Below are 9,666 nucleotides of genomic sequence, written 5' to 3' on the forward strand. Positions count from 1 at the left end.
CTCATCTTACTCTACATTAAAAATGTGAGTGTCAAGGTTTCCGATTGGTTATTTCGATATCACAGATGAATCCTGATTAGAACAGCCAACTTCCGCGACCACAGAGAATAAAGCCGACGCTACGCACGTCATGATTCTCAAGAACCGCCGTATTTGATCTGAGACTCTGGGGATTTTCCACGAAAGAGTTAGCCATATCGGAGGTGCACCAGGAGCGCATTAGTAGTGATTTTGAACCGGTTTGTAGCAGGCGAGGCTGATATTATGGCTCGTTTAGGCACCATGGATTAAACTTGGCTTCATCACTACCATCCCCAGACTAAGCAGCAATCAATGGAAAAACACAACAGCGGTTCACCGTATCCCAAGTAGTTTCGGACCCAGGAGTCAGCTGGAAATATTCTGCCTTCAGTGTTCTGGGACAAAGACGGAATGCTCTTAAAATATCTGCCAAAGTGTCGCACTATCAATACAGAATACTACATGTCTCTACTGGACGAACTGCGTGAAGCTTTGAAACAGAAACGCCATGGGAAGCTGAGCAGTGGAGTCCTTTTTGAAGGACAATGTGCCAGCACACACAGCACACGAAGCTCTGCGGAAAATACACTGGCTTTGAATTGGTGGACCATCCAACGTACTTTCCTGACTTGGTCACTTCCGACTATCACTTCTTTCTGCGACTGAAGAAACATCGAAAAGGAAGTTTCGCTGCTACAGAAGCCTGTTTGGAGGACCAACCTTCTGATTTCATTTTACATAGCTTAAACAGAAATGTTCTGCATCCTTTCGTATATCACATTTTATGAAGTCATTGAAACAATATGAGATTGTTGCTTGTGAAACCGGAAAAAAGTTTGAAAATTGTCTAAACGCAAATCGCACAAACATTCTAACGGAAGATAGATATAATGCGGATGTGTCATCTGTGATACTCATTATTGAATAGAATATATTATTATGAACACATAAACAGAAAAATTATCTATTAGAAACATAGATGGCCTAGATGAACGAAAACTCGTTTTAGGGTCGTTGTATGGTGTCGATTCTTCTCTCGTATCTCTCTACAGAAACAGGGACTGACTAGGGGAGGAGGCGTAGCAGTGATGGAACAACAGTGGTAGACTTACTCAATCTCAACTATGTGTTCGTGGCAAGACGAGTTTGGTCGCCACTAAATAAACCTTGTCCAAAGATATGCTAAATGTTGAACTGGTGTCCATGACTAGTGGACCAGCCTACTGTGGCTACATGAGAGTAGAGAAAAATCAATTATCCTAATTTTGACCGGATACTGTTAGGCAATATGCAATAAACTGAGTACTCGGCCAATCAGTGCAATTGATACTACCTCCGTATTCGCAGATTTATCTGTCAAGAGATTTGGCCAGCATCAATATGAGAATTCTAAAGAAGCAGGCACGATGGACACCGAGAATCTCTTAGATTATATCTGCCTCCTCGGCGATGAAAGGCTGATAGACTTCATTTCAATGAGCTAAGACGACATCAGAATTTCGATCGGACATCTTGATTGAGCGGAGCCTATTTCCGTTCAGAGACTCTCGCCTGCTACAGCACCTCCTGGTTTGGCGAGTTTATTTTGAATGTGATAACGATCGAAGAAAATTAACTCAAACTGTATTGGTTCCCAGGACTTGAAGTATCCATTCTTTTGAGAGATGGAAGGGCAACTTACTGTGAAAGACCAAAATGAAGATAGACCGTTAAACTTATCACACTGTTCCCGATATAGCGGGAGATGTCTGAACGCAAGCTCTCCCGGATTTTCGTTAAAGCGATGATGAATAACACACGTAGATAAAGAAGGTAAAATACTAAACATATTCAACCGATCATACGAGATGTATCAAAATGTTCCCGCACTAGTTCTGTAGCGCACAAACGGATGGCAGCACACGGTTGCATGCGCAGTGAGAGCTAGCAGGAAACTTGATGAAGCACTGCACCGAGTGACATTGCTGCGTTCGCTTCATAAGTTGTGAACTTTGTGTTTTGGGTGTCACGTGTATTCTGGAGTCTACGAATTATGTTAGAGACAAGAAGTTCGAACAAAGAGCCAACGTGAAATTTTGCGTTAAACGTGGGAAGTCTGTTACGGAAACAGTGAGCATGCTTCAGCGAACTTACGGCGAAGCAGCAGTCGTTACAATGGCAGAGTCTTTCATATCCAAGACCGAAGAAGGCACGACTGAGCCGCAGCTCAATCAAGTCATGCTCGTGGTTTTTTGTTTTACGACATCCGCGGTATTGTGCGTCGAGAATACGTACTTCAGGGTCAGATCGTCAATCGAGAATTTTACTGCGATGTTTTAGAGCACTTCAATGAGGGCATTCGACGAAAGCGACCGGATCTGTGGAGCGCGAAGTATTGGATTCTTCAAAATGACAATACACTCTGTGGCCCGGCTTTCCTCACTCGTGAGTTTCTCGTTAAAAATAACCTAGCTTCGCTTCCGCACCCACCCTATTCGCCAGATTTAGCACCTGCGGACTTCCATCTCTTCCCCGAGATGAAAATGCAGCTCAATGGTTGAGATCCAGAGAGAATCGCAGAAGGTCCTCGACTCGCTTATGGAAAACGACTTCCGGGCCGGATTCCAAAAGTGGCAAGAACGCTGAGACCGGTGTACTACTGTGCAAAGTGAGTATTTCGAAGGAGATAACAGGTAACTTAAGAGTCAGTAAAAAAAACTTTATTTTTGACAAAATATACAAAAGAAAGAATGAGTCTTCATCTCAAACCAAAGGGTCTTACGCTGCTGCATTTTTGATCTGAGCACATCTTTTTCGCTACTGACTCTGTGTAGACCTAAAGGGAAATACAAAACAACTTGCTCACACACGAGATCAAATATTGGCAGCATCGGTCTTACTGACAATGAAATCATCAAAGCCACACATCGTTCAGAGCCATAGAGACGTTGATAACTTTTCGATCACTGATTAATCAGCTCAAAAATTAACATTAAATTGGAAGTGAAACCGTGGATCAGAGCTCACAATACATCAGAAAGAAAGATTAACGTCACACTTCGTGATACTAACACTCATGCTGATTTCAAGAACTATTATCTTTGAAGAACTCCAACAACATCCATTTCATTCCTCACATGAATCCATCGGAAAACAGTGACAAAATCTGCAAGAGTTTATTGGATTTGCCAAAAGACGCCACTAAGACTGGTTTGATGAACGCCATTTCTGAAACTGCATTCATTAAACAGAAAAGTCAAGCTCGGCTTACATCAGACAATTGCTGAAAAAAAATGCAAAACTATCAAATCCAAAGTCCAAACCCGGATCCGCGAAATTCAAAAATGACTGATGAATTTTAATAGCAGATATCAAATATAACTCTGATCAATAAGGCATGGGAAACTTTATGCTTCAATCAAAATCATTTATGGTCCTCCTCAATAACCCAGCTAATATCAATGCTGCCACCATCGACCGTATTCCTCAGTTTTCTTTTCATTTGGAGATTGATATTCAACCAAACCTCACTGAAGTTCAAAACATGCATTAGTATAATAAAGAATAGTAAACATCCAAGGACGGACAACAGAAAGTTTCAAGGCGAACAATCCCTGGATACCCGATTGCATCAATTTCTTCTCACTTAGGAGAGACAATAAGTCCCATTTAACCCCAAAGATACCCTAATCCTCGCAGTTTTCAATAAAGGAAATCGAGGGACAATGGTGTCTATGAGGAAAACTAACTTCTGTCAACTGCTTTACAAGTATTTTATCTAAGCGTCTCTTACCAATAACCGCCCCTGTACTCACTGAGCCGCAGACAACATTTCACTATTGATGTGGTACAGAAGACAGGAAAACTCATACTATCCGTCATCTACAAGAAAAACCAAGGAGCACAAACCGTTACAGCTTCAGCGATGCTATTATCAAATAGCTGTACACAGAATATTCGGAGAAACACTAAGGAAACCACTTCAAAAGCTTAACATTTACCCAAAATTCATGCCATTATCCGCTCTCTCTCTCCATGATAGCATGATTTGTTCAGTACTATATAAACATTAAAATCGCTATCATATGAGATCAAAAGCGGTGTGAAGCAAGGGGACGCCCTTGCAGTAACTTGCTTCTCACTATACGTTTGTAACGTTCATCTCGCTGATGAAAATGAAAGTTTATCTTTTTGACATGTACAACTTAGAACCAGGTGAGATGGAGCTATTATCAATCGAAAATGATTCTCATTGAAACGTAAAACATTCATGAACACTATTATTTTGGGAATGTAGTGCATGGATGACAATGTTATATGCAATCATGACCAAATCTACCTATGCCCAAATAAGTCATCTTCAGGTTTCAGCATCAACAAAACTCATACACCAACCTACTCCACGATCCATCAACATAATATTTAAAATGCTGTCAAAAACTTGATCATATAGGTCTCCTGATTATCATAACATTGCCTATCTTATTTTCATATGCGACCATTGACAAGCAGATCAACTGCTACATGCGTGCTCCTCGTGCCGCTTATAGAATGTTTTATCAGAGTTTTTAAGAATCACGGGCTCAAAACTACCTCCAAGCAATCTGTCATCCGAACAGTGGTTATAAACACACTTTTTTATGTTTAGGAGACATGGAATCTTTATTGATGCTATATCAAGCACCCTGAACGGTTCTTTTGCTCACTTCTAAGTATTAACAGGGCACCAAATACGACCGACATCTATGTTCTAGAATAAGAAAAATTAACATGCAGCGAGGCGATGACCATCTGACATCCTCTGTGGGGACTTGATCATCTCCAAAGGATTGACAATGAACGGCTATAAAAGACTATCAATTATTCTGAAAAGTGTCACTATGGAAGAGCACTACTGGGGTTTAGAGAGATCCTGAAGCAAAACCTGCTTCTATAAAATTAGCTAAGGCCCCCAGTTTAGAATGCAAAATAAAGTAATTAAAGATGGTTGGAACAGCTTCTCAGTATGGGAAGGTGTACTATGACGATGTTGTGAAGCATAAGAAATATTTCTGAGATGCAGATATTACATTCCCACAATTTATGTATAAATTGAATAGTGTAATTAAATCTAACCGTTTAATATTTACATTCTCTTATTCTCGTGTTTTCGAAATATATTGTGTTAACAGCACTATGTAGCAATTATGTTGGAACAAGTTATTCTCTTGATTTCCATAATGATATTGTTCATATTGTTAGTATTTTTGTTGTTGATATTGTTAAGACCCATGTCAAATCTTAACGAATAGACCTCTAATCGAAGGAGTTCATGCTATATCTGTCCGTCTTATCCAATATTACTTACCTTTTTAAAGACGGTAGTGTGTGTGATTTGCTACTTATTGCAGGCCGAATGGTCGAATACAGGTTCTCTCGTTAAAACTTTTACTTCACCAAAGTTTTACTGTCTTTTATATCAGTGTAGTAGACAAAAGATTTTCGAGGACATCTTAATTGCAGAGGGTAGAATAAAATCTATGAGGCGGTAATTGCACATTCAGCCGTCAGAAGCTATATTAGACTGTAAATTGTTAACATTTGTTTATTGTGGTGGATTGGTTTGAGATAGTTGAAGCCTACTTTTATTTTCTTTCTGTTGAACAAATTGCGTAACCTGTAGCTCTGGGGTGAGTAGTTTATCGATTGGAGTGCGAAACTTTCTACCTACTCTGCTTTCAACATCCATGTTAAATAATAGGATTTACACCAGATGATGTTTATGCCGCATTATAATCTACTGAGTATACCCATGGCACTATGGATGAAACCCTGACTAATAGCAATGGTCACGTAGCTGACGACTACTGTACCAGCCGTTTGATTTTACCTCGTTTTAGGTCATCTGCACACAATGCGTGTTATGTAAGACCTAAATATGGATTACGATATGAGCGTGTATGTACGTGTGCAGCTGTCCGCATGAGTGTGAATGTACGTTTGTGTATGTGTGTGTGTGTGTGTGTGTGTGTACATGCATGTGTTTGAGCATGTATATGTGTCTGTGTATTCTTTTGCATTTGTCGGACTAGTTTTTGTGGCCATGCTGTGCATTGGGATGGATTCATGAGTGTGTATACGAGTGAAGGTATGTATATTAAATATACATATATGCATCTGAATTATAAACTTATCCTAGTTATATAGTCATCTATTAACCAAAGTCGAATCACGAAATTCTTATTTCGAAAATAAGTGACCTCAAATACTTAACTATATACGCATACATACATACATATATACACACACACTCACATATACATACATACGAGCATACATACATACATACATACATACATACATACATACATACATACATACATACATACATACATACATACATACATACATACATACATACCTGCATACTGGCAAACAGAAGCATATACGCAAACATAATTTCCTTTACCTTTATAGCATAAAGAAAACCACTGCACTTCTACTTAACGTGTTTAATACTCATATATCGTCCCAACGATTCATATAGTTTGGAATATTACATTTACATAAGTCTTCTGGGTCCACTATTTCTTTACTATTTGAATGATGAATGCTGCGATGACAGATCTGGCAAGAGAGTTGTTTAAAATTAATGGAAAAGAAGTATAGAATTGATTTATTGCATCTGCTGTTGTCTATCATTGAGTGATTCCGGATTTTACATTCTTGACAGTTACTGACATTTTACTAGCATTTACACTCGCTTCCTTCTTATCTAGTTGTTTTCTCTTCTCACTCTGCCGTTATTATAGTCCCTTTTTTTCCCTATTTCGCTATTGTTTATCTGGTCCTGCTCGAGCTTCCCCCGATCTATTTGTTTCTCTTAGAAACTTCCTGCTTTCAGATTCTGAAGAAGAGCGTTCATGTGAATCGTTAAAATCCGTTTCTCCTTACATAGCTGACGTCACATGATTCGTTATTTGTTCAATTAACGTTAAAGTCTAGTTATACTGTTTTTACAGCTGTCTGTTTAAATATACGCACATTTATATAAATATATTTCTTATTTCTTTATTGCCCACAAGGGGCTAAACATAGAGGGGACAAACAAAGACAGACATAGGTATTAAGTCGATTACATCGACCCCGATACGTAACTGGTACTTAATTTATCGACCCCGAAAGGATGAAAGGCAAAGTCGACCTCGGCGGAATTTGAACTCAGAACATAACGGCAGACGAAATACCTATTTCTTTACTACCCACAAGGGGCTAAACACAGAGGGGACAAACAAGGACAAACGAGGACAGACATAGGTATTAAGTCGATTACATCGACCCCAGTGCTTAACTGGTACTTAATTTATCGACCCCGAAAGGATGAAAGGCAAAGTCGACCTCGGCGAATTTGAACTCAGAACGTAACGGCAGACGAAATACCTATTTTTTTACTACCCACAAGGGGCTAAGCACAGAGAGGACAAACAAGGACAGAAAAACAGATTAAGTCGATTATATCGACCCCAGTGCGTAACTGGTACTTATTTAATCGACCCCGAAAGGATGAAAGGCAAAGTCGACCCCGGCGGAATTTGAACTCAGAACGTAGCGGCAGACGAAATACCGTTAAGCATTTCGCCCGGCGCGCTAACGAATCTGTCATTTGCCACCTCGGTTCTGCCAGCTCGCCGCCTTTATATAAATATATTTCTATCGGCATATATCCCTTTTTGAACATTTATAGGTGTAAAAGTATAAGTGAAGCGCAGGACTTAGTGTTTTTAAGGGATTCGACACACGATCATAAGGTCGTGTGTTCGATTCCCACCGGTGCGTTGTGTTCTTCTGCAAGACACTTCATTTTACGTTGCTCCAGTTCACGCAACTAGAAAAAAAATGAGCAGGACCTGTAATTCAAAGCAACTACCTCGTCACTCTGTGTCACGCTGAATCTCATTGATAACTACGTTAAAAGTACGCGTGTCTGCGGAGTGCTCCGCCACTTGCACATTAATTTTGCAAGCAAGTTGTTCGATTCATCTAATCCGCTGGAACAGTCGTCGTCGTATCAAACAGAGAATGCCTGCCATGTGTGTTTAACTAAAATAGCAGTTCTAGATTCTCAAAACACACTATGCGCTATCACTTAAGTTAAATGTATATTTTAGTAAGAGCTTTATTCGGCTTCCTGCAGCATGAAGTTTCGTAGGCTCGTCAAACGAAAATAACCGTTCAGGCTCGTAGAAATCAAATAAGATGAGCCCAAGGTGATTACTGGATATTTGGCTGTCATTCCTCGACACAGATAACATGATGTTACCAATTCCATCGCGATATCAATTCCCATTCTGAATTTCTAGGATCACGTGTTAGGACAAGATGTTGGTGGTGACACTGTCTAGGAAGAGAGGTTCAGTTTGCTAGTGACATCAGTTTGCTGGTGTATGTGTGTGTGTGTTTGTGCATGTGTCCGTGTGCGTTTTATGTGAGTGTGCATATGAAATATATATATAGATAGAGAGAGAGAGAGAAGGGGAAACAGACAGACAGACAAACATAGATAGTGGGTAGATAGATAGACATAGACAGGCAGACAGACAGACAGAAAGATAGATTGACAGACAGATAGATAGATAGATAGATAGATAGATAGATAGATAGATAGATAGACAGACAGACAGACAGACAGGCAGGCAGACAGACAGGCAGATAGATAGATAGATAGATAGATAGATAGATAGATAGATAGATAGATAGAGAGATAGAGAGATAGACAGACAGACATATAGATAGACAGATAGATAGATTGATAGATAGATAGATAGATAGATAGATAGATAGATATGTTTCTTTATTAGCCACACAGGGCTGCACACAGATAGAACAAATTACAAGGTAGAGCTTTTCTTTTGAAGGTATTAAAAAAAAAAAAAAAAAAAAAGGAAGGGGGAGGTTCGATCAAAAGGGATCGTAAAAGGAGAGAAATAGGACAAAAATAAGGGGGTTTAAAAAAAAAAAAAAAAAAAAAAAAAAAAAAAAAAAAGGGGGGAGAGGAAAAAAAAAATGATCAATAGGGATCGTTATCACAGAAATGTCAATATGAAGTGTAAAGGGGAGGACAGGTGAGGTTTACCCGTGGAAAGAAAAGCCTGCAGAAAAGACCACGGTAACCTCGGTCAATGAAGTCACATTTTATTTTTTTTTTTTTTTTTTTTTTTTTTTGCAAATAAGCAACTCTCTGTTTTCGATTTCTGGGTTCATAGGACTATGCTCAAGGTGGCTTCGTCATTCATACGTGCCATTCTTGCTACATTCACCCATCTTTTTTTAAAACATTCGCTAGACAAAACTTGCCTCTCTACTCTCACTTTCCTTTTCAAGTGGTACTTGAAGAAGTTGATGAGAGATTGACCAGAGAGGAAAGTGTTTGTCTCCAATCCTTTCAGACGCGTCCACCAGATACATTCTTTCGCCATAGCCACAAGGATGATGAAAATAGCTCTTCCTTCCCGTTTGAAGGAAGGAGGCGTGACAATATGACGATAGACTCAGCTGATAAACCGACTCGTCCCACACGTGACAGCAGTTGTTCGACATAAGCCCACAGGTCGGAAATTGTTGGACACTGAACGAGTGCGTGCAGAACGGTTTCGTCGCTCTGACCGCATCTCGGGCAGGTCGGCCCCG

The 9,666-nt window shown here is 39.7% G+C and overlaps 1 long non-coding RNA gene across 1 annotated transcript in view; it reads left to right on the forward strand.

The window, feature by feature from the left end:
- Positions 1 to 557: 557 nt before the first annotated feature.
- The window catches only part of LOC118763301, a 20,370-nt gene continuing 11,261 nt past the window's right edge, over positions 558 to 9,666 (forward strand). The window contains exons 1-2 of the long non-coding RNA XR_004999052.1: positions 558 to 568; positions 1,727 to 1,729. This is a non-coding gene — a long non-coding RNA (uncharacterized LOC118763301). The remainder of the gene's footprint in view (positions 569 to 1,726; positions 1,730 to 9,666) is intronic.

The sequence above is a fragment of the Octopus sinensis genome, linkage group LG4 (genome assembly GCF_006345805.1).
Source record: "Octopus sinensis linkage group LG4, ASM634580v1, whole genome shotgun sequence".
Classification (NCBI taxonomy): Eukaryota; Metazoa; Mollusca; class Cephalopoda; order Octopoda; family Octopodidae; genus Octopus; species Octopus sinensis.